The sequence below is a fragment of the Perca fluviatilis genome, chromosome 12 (assembly GCF_010015445.1).
Source record: "Perca fluviatilis chromosome 12, GENO_Pfluv_1.0, whole genome shotgun sequence".
NCBI lineage: Eukaryota > Metazoa > Chordata > Actinopteri > Perciformes > Percidae > Perca > Perca fluviatilis.
Window position 1 is genome coordinate 30,168,039 of NC_053123.1, and position 15,478 is coordinate 30,183,516.

Genomic DNA, 15,478 nt, shown 5'->3' on the forward strand with positions numbered 1-15,478 from the left:
TAGACCTTTTACCGTTGTGTTGTCTTCCCATAGACAATGAACTCGTTGTCCTTCCGGGTCAAAATTAAAAATGAAGCTAGATTTGTCCCGAAGACAACACAAGGGTTAGCGTTTTTTAAGCCAAGGTCCCCTTAACTGAAAGAGACGGATCAGAGACCCCCTACTACATATACAGTATTGTAATAAAATTAGCTTTCATATTAAACTGGGCCTACAATAACGTGTGGGCTGCCTAAAGCCTTTACACGCAAACACCTTTTTATAGATAATTTTTTGGGCATTTTTAGGCCTTTATGTATAGACAACCCAGTCTCACGGCAGATATATATAGAGGTTTACTCCTCGACGCAGCGGCCGCGGGTTTGACTCCAACCTGCGGCCCTTTGCTGCATGTCATTCCCCCCTCTCTCTCCCCTTTCATGTCTTCAGCTGTCCTCTATAACAACCCAGTCTCACGGCAGTTCATGAAATGTTCACGTAATTTAATCTATTGATTCGTCTACACGGACGCGTTTATCTCGCTTTTTTCGTGATGGTCAGCACGTAACTAATGTATTTCAATGGGAAGCATCTTTCGTGATCACAGCACGATTCTTTCTGCCAGTCGGGCTGCAGCAGAGAAGCTGTATACAGCTTTGCTATTATTGGTATTTGTAGCCTTATAACCGCTGTTTTAATCAACATTTATTCACGGGATCTTATCATGGTTTATATGTATTTCTTTTAATGTTATTATTTTGGTTTTATTGCCAGGGAAGCTGGATTACTTTGTTGTTTATTGATCTTTTTAAAACTATAACGCTACATCTATCAACATTTATTTAGATGTTATCATGGTATTCATTTCTTTATTTTAAAAATATAATTTCGGTCTTATTACCGGTGAAATATTACAATATTCTGTAAGACAGAACAATACGATATGATCCGAGCGGGGCGCATTCGAAGCCCATATCCCACAATGCAATGCGGGCATTCCTATCAGAGAATCGGACAGCGATCAGCGGGTCTTTAATGACAGTATCGCTTCAATGTACATATTTAATCGGCAACAACACGTTGCTCAGTTTTGTCCCAGTAAGTTATGACCGTAATAACGTAAAAATCAGCAGAATACTCCGGAAGTGACGTAGTAATTACCACTCCGCATCTGTGACAGATTGTTGCACGTTGTATGTGAGAATTTTTACAATAAAAATAGCAATAATGAAAAAATTGTGTTTTATGCTAAGCACTTTGATTTGCCTTATCGCAGAAAAATAATAGGCCTGTATAAAAAACCTACAGTGTTTAGAACTACAGCCTAATGGCTTGTTTGACAAATTTGCATTTGTTTTGACTTGTACTGTTGTGAAAAACAAAAAATTAACTATTTACAAAGAGAAGAATCTTTTATTTTATTTTCCATGCATCGTTATTTAAAAACGCAATTTTCTAATTTTGCGGTTGATGAATGTTAAGAGCAAAGACTAAAGGGGAAAAAACATGAGCATATTTAATGTATGTGTGGGAATTAGTTTGATTTAACATCACACTGCATTATTAGTTGTTATAAATAATATAATAAATAAATGACTTTTGAAATAACATTGAAATAAATTGATGGTAGGCCTAACATGAATTATTACATTCAGAAGATGATCCTCATATCAATCACCGTGGTTGCAGCTTGTGGCCATCCTAACCTTTGTAGCCTTTGCTGAGACTACCTTTTCAAAATTAGGAAGGGACTAGTTTTAGAAAGCATTTTCAGGAAATTAAAAGGATAAGCAGATTATTGCCGTGGTTTTTTTCACAGAGTAAGATGTATATAGCTTTGTATGGGTATGTGTACATATACAACATGTGTTTTGGCATTTTTGGCACACTTCTACCTAAGCCTATATACTGCACACAGACACAAGTACTTTTGCATATTCTGCTGAAATAGAGACCTCTGTGCTGTGGTGCCATGCAAACAATCTCATTCAACCATTTCACACACTGAGGAGTTGGTCGTGACATGGGTCAGAGGCTAGCAGAAGTCATAAATGATGAACCAATCCATCGGCTCTGCTCCTATAGGCACCGTGGTGTTCATATGGACAACCCCTGGCTGGAAGGCCCGTGTTGAAAGTGTGTGTTATCATTTAGAGCAGACACTCACATTGAATCAGAGGGTTTATGTTATACAAGGCTGCATTACAGATCATATTCATATGTCAGAAAGCATGGCGATATCTAAAAACATCTAATTTAAAGCTCGCTTGTAAGGTGACTGTCATGAAGGTTGTGGAGAGGAATAGAAACCTGTCTCTCCAGGCAAGCACAGAGAATATGGTCTGATCTATCTTTATTCTCTATGCCAAGCATAAGCTCTTATCCCCCAGCAGAAGATATAGGGTACCCCAATGTAAACTAAATATTTCTAAACTATAGGCCTAATTTGGATCTACCTGCTTGAGGCTGCAGGGGTTGTGCAATAGCTTCATATGATATGATGCAAAGGGTTGTGTGTGGGTTGCTCTTTTCATTGTTTGTGAAAGATGAGCAATAGATTGTGTGATGTGCTTCAGTCTGGCTACATATCAGTCAATGTTTATGTTGTTTTTTTATTGTAAGTACAGTATATGTCAGCTGTATGATAAAACACTATGTCAGGTGTTGTGTGAGAAGCATTTGAACTCAAGGCAGATATCCCTTCGGGGACAATAAAGTGGTCTCCATGATATGTAAAAATTTAAATGTTGTCGTAGGACTAATAGCAAACACATCGTAGGAAAAGTCTCAACCTGGACAGTAACATACGTCAGTCTGAAGAGGAAATATTGACATCTGAACCTTGAACACATGTTTGAAGGCTTGTCATTTAGCAACAGAAGGTGCTACAGACATAGGACCAGCTGTTCTAGAAAGCCCTGGACCTCAGCTGTCATGTAGATATGGTCACCAAAGTTTACCCACTGTAAGCACTGTCAAATATGGTAATAAGCTATTTTCACCTATTTAACAATTCAATTTTTAAAATCTGATGGCACCAGTGTGTTCTCTATCCCAAAAATCCCCAGGGTGTATCCAAAATTCTCCACTGCCAACTTCTACTTATGACAAATATACCAATTTATTTAACAACTACAACTCCCACTAGGACACAGAACCTGTTACAAAGCTAGTGTACTTGTAGTTCTTCCGGGGTGGGTGGCTGGACTTGTTCGACTCCTGTGTTTCTGCTGTCTGCCGTGAATGGGCTTCATTCCATTTCAGATCGCCGCTGCCAGCCGGCCGACCGAGCATTCAGTAACTGAGACAAATACATGAAACTGTATTTCATTATTATTGTTATCTTTATTGTTGTATTTCTTGTTAAAGTGCCCATATTATGAAAAAATCACTTTTTCTGGGATTTGGGGTGTTCTTTTGTGTCTTTGGTGCTTCCACACACATACAAACTTTGAAAAAAATCCATCCATGCTGTTCTGAGTGAGATACGGTTTCTGAATGTGTCCTGCCTTCAGTCTCCGGGTGAGCTGGTCAAAATTTGCTCGGACTGTGACGTCACAGTCCGACATGAGCTGGCTAACCACAACCGTTAGCTCGTTAGCATGCTAACCGTTAGCATTAAAATGCTAACGCTAATGCTAACGCTAGCATGCTACGTCGTTCTCAATAGCAAAGCACTGCTACAACACACACAAGTTCACCATAATCTACAAAAGAACTACTTACATGTGTGCCCTCATTTAGAAGTCTCCCAGCTAATCCTGCCTTGTAACTGACCAAAGTTGGAGAAACAGCCTTTCTTTTACTGTCTCTAGAGTTAGCTAGCTGACATGATCTACATCTGAGCTACTGAGCATGTGCGAGTGCAATCAAAGATAGTACAGAAGAAGAAGAAGAAAAGAGGTCTCACTCTGTAGCTAAAACAGAAACCAGGTATTAAGAGGATCTGCAGCAGTGAGAGAGAGCTGTGCAGTACAACAAAAATATGGTGTTTTTTGAAAATGAAACCATGTAAATCTATTCTGGTACAATCTTAAAATACAGTTATGAACCTGAAAATGAGCATAATATGGGCGCTTTAATCTTTAAAAGATTTTTTTTCCCCTAATGTGTTATGTTGCAATTTCTGGTTGTTCTATAAAATTGGTATCGGTCAGGAAGCGGTATCGAAGTCACGGTATCGGTACGGGTATCGAAAGTTTATGAATGACACCAAGCCCTACTTTCACTTTAATGTTTTTATATTTAATTATGCTTTAAGACCTTAGCTATTGTTACAGGCCTGATGTCATGTCAATGGTCTATATATACACAAGCATTTTCCTTCAGGACAAGATTATTATTCGAGGGAAATCCAGTGTTACAGCAAGAGACCGAGCAAAGTGGAACCTTCCTCTTTGCTTGGTCTCTTGCTGTAACACACAAAAAAACAGAAGATAATCAAATGTCAGAAATCTTTATCCACATGGCACATTGGCATAAACTATGATGGCATGTTTCTAAAATGATCAAACAGCCATTGTTGGCTCTTTTCAGTCTTCCCAATTTCTGCTGCCAGGATACAGTTTTCATGTTATTATTTTTTTTTTTTTTTTTGTTTGATTTTTTTTTTTTTTTTTTTTTTTTTTTTTTTTTTTTTTTTTTGGGTTGGTTATTAGAAAAAAAAAAAAAAAAAAAAAATATTTATGTGTGTGTGTGTGTGTGTGTGTGTGTGTGTGTGTGTGTGTGTGTGTGTGTGTGTGTGATTGTACCCAGACAACAGATTGATTAGCTGCTCAACGGATAACCACAGACTAATCGTTTCTTTAGTTCTTCTTTCTTTTTAGCTTAAATGTATGTCTGACAATAACACTTCTGTAATTTGAATTCTGAATTGATCTATTTTATGTTTACTTGTCACTATGAAATGTGTTTATTTTGAATTGATGATACAGAATGTCATTTACATCAGTGGAGAATAAAAGTCCCTTACATTATGTGTTTCTGAATCTCATGCAGCTCTCTAATATAGGAATTGTGGGAACTATTCATTCATAAATGCATTCTACCGTAGGTAACTCCTACCATTGCCCTTAATGTAGGTAATGACATTACAACTGGAGTTGGTCCCCGGGTGTCGGACTTTGGCTGCTCCTAATTAGTGGGCTTTAAATTCAGAGGACAGGCAGGGCAGCTTTATTTGAAAAGCACATTTCAGCAACAGGGCAATTCAAGGTGCTTTACATAAAACATGAAAAATATAAAAAACAAATAAAATACGAGAATAAAAGCTACAGTGCAGTATAAGAAATTAACAATTATTTAAAAAAAGGCAGCACGAAAAAAAAAAGGTAAATGAACAGAGTTGCAGTGGACCTGCAGTTTTTTGAGTGTGTGCTCCACAGATTAGATTACATGTCATTCAGCTGAGGCTTTTATCCAAAGCAACTTACAGTTGCTACATATGTTAGAGGTCACATGCCTCTGGAGCAAGTGTCTTGCTCAGGAACACATTGGTTGATGTATTGCAGTGGGAATCAAACCCAGGTCTCTCACACCAAAGGCATGCGTCATATCCATTGCGCCATCACCACCCCCACACACTCTGTTAAAAGTAATTGTGTATGTCTGGGCTTGCATACTTGTATACTTGTGTTGTTCGATCAGTAGAGTAGTTATGGATATGTCTTAAACACACACACACACACACACACACACACACACACACACACACACACACACAGAGTTTGTTCCAGATATGTGGAGCATAAAAACTGAACGCTGCTTCCCCCCTGTTTAGTTCTGACTCTGGGGACAGCGAGCAGGCCCTGTCCCAGACGACCTGAGAGGTCTGGGTGGGTCATAGTGTAGCAGCAGATCAGAAATGTATTTTGGCCTGAAACCGTTCTGTGCTTCATAAACAAACAGAGGTATTTTGAAATCAATTCTTTGAGGGACAGGAAACCAGTGCAAAGACTTCAGAACTGGAGTGACGTGATCCACGTCGTGAGGACTCCAGCAGCAGTGTTCTGAATCAGCTGGCTGTTTGATTTTTTATTTATTTTTTGACATTCCAGCATGTACATGATACATTCCTTCACATGGGCATAGCTCAAAATTCTGGGCCCTGTAGAAAGGCATTTTCTATGGGCCCCTCCCTGCATCCACAGCTATTAATTCTAGCATCTTTTTGGGCCCTCCTCACATGAGGGCCATGGGTACTCAGTCCCATTTTTGCCCCCAGTCCGACGCCCCTGTTCCTTTGAATGTACTTGGCAAAAAAATGATACGTGGACATCGCTGCCTATTGTAACACTGTATTCATATAGTTCCTGGACATATTTCATTCAAACTATAATGCCATTGCAACAAACACTAAATTAATAAGTCACAGACAAAGGCTGGTTTTTAATCAGCTTTCTCACTGTTGGTTTTGTGAGTTTCTTTGCTTCAAGAGCTTCTTTTGGCTCGACTCTGGTAGATTTGGGTTCAATAAGTCAGAACTGGAGTGGCATGTAAGGAGGATTGAAGTGAGAAAAAGTTGAGTACATTCGCTGGAATTCATTTTGTCTTCATAGCAACTACAGGAGCCTGAGCCTGAGCTAATGTCAGCACCGGTGACTCACTCATACAACTTTAGTGTGCACGTCATAAATATCTGAACTAAATCTCAACTCCCTTTGTGCACTAACAGTCATTACAGACAATGAAACGGGTTACTGAGAAGTTCATTAGGTATTGTATGTAGTAGATTACTTCATTAGGTAGAGGCCTATATATTAGAGCTGCAAAGATTAAAGGAACATTTCACCGCTGGAAAGCTGAATATATCTTTAAATTGGGTCACTTATGTAGTAGAAATGTGAAAAGAAAATTTAAATTGGTGCCTTCTAGGCCGAGAAAAGCCAGAAAATGTGTTTTTGGCTTATATGGATGAAAGACACCAAATCCCAGAATGCACCTGCTTCGCTGCTTTATGAGTCCACTCCCAAGCCATGCCTACCGCTTGACAGACCGACAGAGGCATTCAACTCAACTCAAGCGTGTTTTATTGTCATTTCAACCATATACACGAAACAACGTTTCATCGTGACTGAAGTGGTGTTACACGTTTAAAATATATAAAAACGACATTATATAAAAACAACATACGAAACAAGCTACATTTAGTGCACATGCATTATATGCTCCGTGAAGTTCAGCTAACGCATACTAGCATTAGCACTTGGTGGGCTGTAAATACCGAGAATAACACAGCCGTGAATTAGCATGGAATGTAGAATGGTCGGCATTTAACAGTCACAAACTCCACCAGCAGTTAGCAGTTAAATGGATACAAATCACCACATTTCTGCACCACTCGGTGTTAACACAGCCCACCTCTTTTACCCGGCGACAGAGCATCTCTAGCTCGGAGGGCTAGCAGGCCTGGTAGCTGGACAGTCCGGTACACTATTCAGGCATGTTTCCACAACAACAAAAACACAGCAGTCTCTGAACTCGCTTTGGGAGTTTCGTTGAAGTTTGATGTAGTCCAGTTTGTTGTCTAATGAGCGGACACTTGCAAGCAGGATCCGTAAAGTTCAGCTAATGCATACTAGCATTGGTTTAGCTAAACACCGAGTATAAACACAGTCGTGAATTAGCGTGGAATGTCGAATGGTCGGCATTTAACAGTCACAAGCTCCACCAGCAGTTAGCAGTAGCTAGTTGGATTTTATTTCTGCACCAGTCCGTTTAACACAGCCCACCTCCACGGGCCGGCGAGAGCAGCCTGGTAGCTGGATAGTCCCGGTTCCGGTACACTGTTGTTCAGCTCAACTCGCGTTGGGAGTTTCGTTGAAGTTGGATGTAGTCCAGTTTGTTGTTTAATGAGCGGACACTTGCAAGCAGGATTGATGGGCGAGGTGGCCGGCTAGCGTTAGCTTTCCACCTAGCCGATGAGGATGTCCCCTAGCCGGCTAGCGTCAGCGAGCGACACCGCGGGTCTCCGTGCAGGCGAAGCTCAGAGTGTGCCGAGTATTCTGTCTGTAATAACGTTTCCTGCATATTCTCCGATCTGTACCGATGTATCCCGGTGGTACACACGTGTGGTAGTTTGAATGCACATAATTGTCGTAAATGTTGGCTGCTGAAAACAGAGAGCCTGTTTAGCGAAGCTTCAAGATGGCTGACAGTCGTTTTCATTCAGAATACCTCGGCCAGACTCGGCAGTCCAACCCCCTGTGGGCGGGTTTAAAACATACGGAAGTAGATCCTACTACTGGCTGTAGTCCTTTGCCTCTGGCCAAAAAATCTTCCAATGACGCAAAAATCGTCATTTTACGTCATCGGAAGATTTTTTCCAGACCCCCAATGCAGAGATCTCTCGTATCAGGGGGACATGAGGGAGGGAAGCACGGTCATTCAGAAATACTACCGGGTTTCTACTGATACAAAGCTGAATGCTAAATCAGTGAAGTATCCCTTTAATTGATTAGTTGTCAACTATTAAATTAATCGCCAACTATGTTGATAATCGATTAATCTATTTGAGTCATTTTTTTTGAAGAAGAGTAAAAATTCTCTGATGTCAGCTTGTTAAATGTGAATATTGTTCTAGTTTCTTCTCTCCTCTGTGACGGTAAACTGAATATCTTTGAGTTGTGGACAAAACAAGACATTTGGGGAACACTGATCGACATTTTTCACTACTTTTTTTTCACTAACAACTAATCGATTAATTGAGAAAATATTCAACAGATTAATAGACAATCAACAACAATGTAATAGCTGGCCTTATATGGGTGTAATGTGTGACGGACCAGCCTTACATTGGTTTACAAGACAAAAACAAGCGAATCCCAGAGCATCATGGGAAACAAAATGGACGGTTAGCATCAGAGCTAGCGGCGATCGGTGGAGATAAACGACCAAAAAAATCATAAATTATGGATATAAAGTCTATCAGTCTTGGACGTAACAGTTTGGATTAATTGCACAAAGCCCCCAAAAAACTCTGGACTTCCAGGCTGGATACAAAACCTTGTGTAAGGGCTACGAAGACACCAAAGACATCAGCAGAACGGGGCGAGTGTTAGCTTTTAGCTCCAAAAGACGGTATGTTTCTACTAATTATTAAGTTATGAATTAGATAGGGTTAATAAAGAAAGCATGTATGGGGAACTTAACTGTATTTACAAAAACATCCAGTATAGTAGAATGTTTTACATCAGGGGTCTTCAACAGGGGGTCCGGGACCCCTAGGGCGTCCTCAGAGTAAATGCAGGGGGGCCTCCAAATTATTGTTAAGTCCTAACATGAATCCAACATATTATTAGCAAATATGAATTCCAACTGATAATAGGCATACTGGCCTATAGGCAAGGTAGTCACTAAGGTAGCCATTCACAGATACAGTTAATTTTAAGGATTGCCTTTGCCACATGTATTTTTAACATTAAAACATGATTTATAAAAATCATGCAAACAATTATTAAGCTATTTTAATAGCCTATAGAAACAAAGGTATGAAGGCTTTAGGCCGCCCTACATTATAGGCCCAGTTTAATATGCAACTTCATTTTCTACAGGCAGGGGGTCCCTGTTCCATCTCTCTTTCAGTTAGGGGGTCCTTGGCTTAAAAAACGTTGAAGACCCCTGTTTTACATAATGTATGAATGTGGTAATAATCATAAAATATTAGACCTTGCATATTTATATACAAAGGATATAGCATAAATTATATTATATTATATTTTCAACTTATAAAACTATATTTTCATATGGGCAGTTGTTAAAAATCCCCAAACAGAAGCCACCTGACCACACCTGTGGCAGGGAGGTTAAATCAAACGCTCCTCATGGCCCCATTTTATTCTCAATTCTTATCATTTTGGTGCTGGTGATTTTCCTTTTGGGGTTGGCAAAAACCTCTTTGGAGGCGCCAAAAAATCCACTACGCAGGAAAAACCCTGCCTTAAGCACACAATTTATGTTCATGTTTTGATTTATTGTTGACTAGTTTATTATCTCGTTGCAGAGGTAAAACGACACACACCGAAACAGAGTCAAGGAAAAGACTGAATTGAATCTGAATTGAATCAACTGCCCCTGCAACATATTCTCATGAAAGGGCACGTACGATATCGTACAGAAATGTATGCACACCGTTACGTATGATATATTTTTGTACGAATGGTTTTAGAGAACAACGTGGCCTGCTTACTCATTCCATGCTGACACCAATTAAGTTAAAGCTAGTGTTTCCCTTCAGTGGTATAATAAAAAAAACAATGTCTGTATCTGTGCTTGTGCAATATATCGTGCACAATGTGTGCTCTGTAATATAATAATAGGTCCTCAAACAAAAAGCTGTACTGTATGCACCGCCCGTTAAAAGCAGCTGTAGGCAACGCTTAATCCAGACAGATCACAAAGCCACAGCCATGACTGGACATTAATGTGTGCTTACAAGTCTCCAATCTCATCAACTTGTCAGCAGAGTGATCCACGTCTTTCTCTGGGGAACATCTGACAGGCTACCTGAACAAAATCATAACCATGTCCCCGCTGACGTCTATTGTCCAGCCCAGAGGCAAAATAGCCACTTGTGGAAAGGCTTGCTGTACGGCTTCATGTACCATGGCCTCGTTCACGGCACGTGTTTTGTGCCGTTGTTAGTCCTTTGTACGGTTCGTTTTTGTCAATAAATGCCGGGAAAATCAATTAATTAAACTCCTGATATGTTTGATTTCCCGGCAATGCAAATGTCCTCCTAAAGTTCCTGCATGCCAATGTACATATTCTTCAGCAAAGATGTGTTTCAGAACACATTGAAAGATATTTCTGTTTCCTGCTTTTTTGAATAGAAGAGGAATTAGCTTGAGCTTGAAAACATAAAATAAATAAATAAAAAAAAGCAGCTGAAGGGAAAAATCCTGAAACCCTGAAAACTAATTGTTCCCTCCCCAATTCTTTCTTCTGAAAACTTTATCCCTAATAGATAATATAAATCACTGGGGGCAGGAAATGCGCTTTCTTCTCTGTCAGAAATACAATATACAGCCATGATAACATTGCCGCAACTGTACTTCTACCAATACAATCTGTTCTGCTCTTGTGGAATATGTGCATCCCCACAAAGTGCATGAAAATGACTGCCCCAATTTCTTTGCAGTACATGCATATCCTGTTTCCTGTAAATCCCAGACTCTGCCACTGACCATACTGACTACTACATAGCGAAGTAACTAATAATACATGTAATGGCTATAGCAGGTTAAATACCAGACATAAACTCTATGAAAACCTGGTCTCATACACATCATATCCAGTCAACCCGCAGGCTTTATGACCAAAGCTGACGAAAAAAAATGGGAAATGTATGAATTGTACATGACAAAAAGTATATTATACTGTATTATCAGCTACTAAACAAAATATACAACACAGAAACCTACAACACACATAACATATGGATGTAGAGTCAAGGATACTGAATGTGTGCACCTTAGTAGATTACATAATATTTATGCATTTTATTGTGTGTGTGTGTGTGTGTGTTTGGTTGCTTATGCTGCTTTTATTGATAGCAGATAGCCGATTAGAAACCATCTGGAAGGCTCGAGGTTCGACAGTAACGGTTGCCAGGTTGCCCAGATTGAGTCAATTGGCAACTGTTTCGTGGCCTCTGGTTGCCCCCTTTGGCAACCACCTGTTCAATATTTGAGTTTATATATATATATATATGTTTGTGCGACCGCTTTCCACACACCCGCGTTCACCGTTTTCTGTTCGCGTTAATGGTGCATGTTAAAATCCGGGTCATCCCCGGACGCCGATTGGTTCGGTAGGCTGGTAGTTTAGACACATTAGCACATTAACGCATTAGGTAGAAGCCTGACAAGATGGATTCTGGTGTGATCTCATGATATTGTGAGAATCCAGCTGTTGTGCAAGCTAAGCAGAAGTAAAAATAAGTAAGAAAAATGTCATTATATAGCACTTTTCACAGATAAAAATCACAAAGTGCTTTCGCAGAAAGCAACCGAGAAAGCAACCCGACTGGTCTACATCACAAGCTGGCATGGCATGTGCAAGGCAGAGAATTAAATGGTCTGGTCAGAACCAAAATCTGATCATCAGTGGGCAAACTACCCATCAACTGTTGAACAAGCAGAACATAAACTTGAATAGGAGCACTAATCATAGTCGGCCTGTACCGGACTCTCGATGATTTCAACGGTAGTATTTATATATTAATATATTTTTTTAAGCAGTTTTGTTAATTGGGGCTTCATTTACTTACATAATAGGCATTTTTGTTTATCAAATTGTCAGGAAAATGCGAAAATGCAAATGCAAATAGATTTCTGTCAAATAAGGTAACAGACTCATTGCCTTTACTGTATGCAAACCGATCATGCGGTCAAAGGCCCATTTTGAGACAGGAAAAACCCTGTTCTTTTTCTTTCTCCCACAACATACAAACGTTGTAACATGTATGGTGCACAGTATATCCGGTCCATTAGTTACGAAGATCAAGCTGAAGTAGTAAGCTAGCCGTTCTGTCAATGAGTCTAATATTAGCTGTACATTTTTGTAAAGCTTCCCTCTCCTCTGTTCCTCCTTGTCAGTGACGATTACTGTGCTCTCTTTATGCTGTCATTCACTTCCTGTCAGCGTAGCAGCTATTGTTTTCAGACTTTACCATTGTGCTGCTCTCCAGACGGTTTTCTGCTAAAAGTGCTGTGACAAAATAAGAACACTGTTACTGTGACATTAAAAAAAAACAAAGCCAGTGTAATAGTTTTTATTTCTTCATCCGACAATGGCCAATGTTACCAACTGTTGCTGTTCAATTACAATTAATGACAAATTGTTCGCAATCAGTGTCCCCAAAGTCAAGCAGCTAGTGTCAGGATAGTGCGACAGCGCAATCTTTTTCAGAGATACAATCACATTAAAGTGTGTCTGTCTGCTGGTTGCTGTAGTTCCTAGACTTTATGAACTGTCAGAGTAAATGATGGTGAAAATATTCTTTCAGCTGTTTCTCTGTCTCTCTCGTTCTTTCTTTTTTTTTTATTCTGCTACCTAGAGCTTTCTCACTCTGTTGCAGCCGCACAGCAAAGTCAAAAATAAAATATAAAAATCCTCAAGCTGCAAAGAACTTGTTTATCACCCTAGTACTATATATTAAATATTTCCTCTGGCCTCCACATTCCTAGTGTCTCAGAGGCCAAACTGACGAGCTACTTGTTTGGAGAGCACTTCTTTTAAACTTTCAAACTTTGTTCGTAGTTGCACAAGATTTGAGTTGGCCATGACTTGACAGTCAAGTCCACACACCCCACAACATACAGTAATGCCGGCTTAACACTGTAGGAAACCCCGATAGAATCTAACCCTTGACACCGACATGAGATGACAGCAGCAAACTTTCTGCCACCATCAACTAAGTGGAATCACATGTTTTTAGGAAGTTGACAATCTGTCAATCATACTTTAACATTTTCATAGAGCTCCGTTTTCCATGGCCACACTCCTGGTCCATTTTGGAGAGTGTCGTAACGCCAACGTTTCCCTGGTTGTAAAATGTCTGGGATGCAGCGGTGGAAGAAGTATTCAGATCCTTTACTTAAGTACAAGTACTAATACCACACTGTAAAAATACTCTGTTACAAGTAAAAGTCTCTCTGATTGGTTTATTGCATGTTACGCCCAAAAAACACCTATGACACTAAGTACAATCCTTTTGAAACATGCGCCTGGCACACGGACCCTTTTTAGCAAAAGTGGATTTGGACACGCCCTAAACGCACCTGCGCCAGGCGCTTCATGCCGTGCGCTTAGATCGTTAAAATAGGGCCGTTAATGTAAACACGGCTGTTCTCAGTAGAAAAAAAGTTTAGATGTTTTTCACATTTTCATCACATTTGTTGTAGAAAATAACGTTTTTAGTCATTGGAGTTTGCTTTAATCCTGCCAGAGTCTCCTTTTTTGGTAATAATTTATAGAATATTTTAAACCATATTTCATATTGGCATGTGTCTACTCATGAAAAAAAAAACATAACTGCAAGCCGTCCACAAAACATCTATCACCCTGAACACAGTACTTATTACAGCTGCTGGCTGCCAGTGAAGACATCTGACAAAAAAAAATATTTTGAAAGCTTCCAAGTCCTGTGAGTTCAGCTCATATCAACACTCCTGCATACATTTCCATTTCATAAACTACAAGTGTTTTGTGTGCAGAAATCTTAAAGTAACTAGTAACTAAAGCTGTCAGATGTATGTAGTGGAGTAAAAAGTACAGTATTTCTCTCTCAGATGAAGCGGAGTAGAAGTAGAAAGTGGCACGAAAAGAAAAGACTCAAGTAAAGTACAAGTACCTTGACATTTGTACTTAAGTACAGAACTTGAGTAAATGTACTTAGTGACATTCCACCGCTGCTGGGAAGTCAAAATGGGAGGAAAAGATGCCTTTTAAAATATATTTAAATTTAGTAAGGCCGTGGGACGTTTCTCTTTTCAGGGCATTTAACTGAGGGATGCAGCCTCTGCCGGTTGTGTACATTATACACAGTTAATTATTAATTAACTCATTATGTATTTCCTAGGGGTATTTGCTGTGTGATAGATGGTGTGGGTTTGTGCTGAAGTAGAGGGAAAGATGGACAGGCTGAGGGATCTATCCTGCAAACATGCCTCGAGGCACTGCAGCTGTACAGCCTTGATGAATAATCCAACACACTGGCCTGGCAGCAACTCGAGATGAGAGAGAGAGAGAGAGAGAGAGAGAGAGAGAGAGAGAGAGAGAGAGAAAGAGTGAGTGAGTGAGTGAGTGAGTGAGTGAGTGAGTGTGTGGTTGCTTATGCTGCTTTTCTTGATAGCCGAGCTACTCTGAAGGTTTGCCAACCAAGTGATTGGATAATTCTTCCATGCCCCTGCCTTGTGATTGGATTAGAAACCATCTGGAAGGCTTGAGGCTCGACAGTAATGGTTGCCCGGTTGACCTTGGCAACCAGATTGAGTCAATTGGCAACTGTTTCGTGGCCTCTAGTTGCCCCCTTTGGCAACCACCTGTTCAATATTTGTGTTTAAAAAAATAAAAAAAAAATAAATAAAAAATAAATACAAAGTGACACTGAAGATGTATTTTATCCTAAATTACATACAAAATTCATAATTAGAAGATGATGTGACGTCTGAAGTAAAACAAGTAAAATAAAAACTACGTTACGCCCCAGGTCGTTGCATTGCAATTCTTTTTCTCAACCGGTTGTGTTATGTGGATTTTTATCTGATTCACGATGCATCGTTACATCACTAATATCTGCCCAATAAAGCCTGATCCATGTCCACTCATTTGAACTCATTCAGGGTACGCTAGCTGTCATTGCAAACACGGCAATCATGTCCTAATGCGTTGTGAGAAAGTGAAGTGAGTGGCACCGACAATTGAACAGTAGCCAGCAGTTTCAGTTCATGATGTGCCAGCATTTGTCAATGAAAAGTTTAGGTTTTTAATCACAGGT

General features: G+C 39.8%; 1 protein-coding gene across 2 annotated transcripts in view; it reads right to left on the reverse strand.

The window, feature by feature from the left end:
• kcnh3 (potassium voltage-gated channel, subfamily H (eag-related), member 3) overlaps positions 1-15,478 on the reverse strand; it is a 177,619-nt gene that overhangs the window by 66,127 nt on the left and 96,014 nt on the right. The window contains exon 1 of one of the 2 annotated variants that reach the window (XM_039818143.1): positions 3,706-3,744. The exons of the other annotated variant lie outside the window; for it this stretch is intronic. The gene's annotated coding sequence lies outside the window, so the exon portion shown is untranslated. Of the gene's footprint in view, positions 1-3,705; positions 3,745-15,478 lie in introns of those variants that run through there. 2 annotated transcript variants of the gene reach the window in all.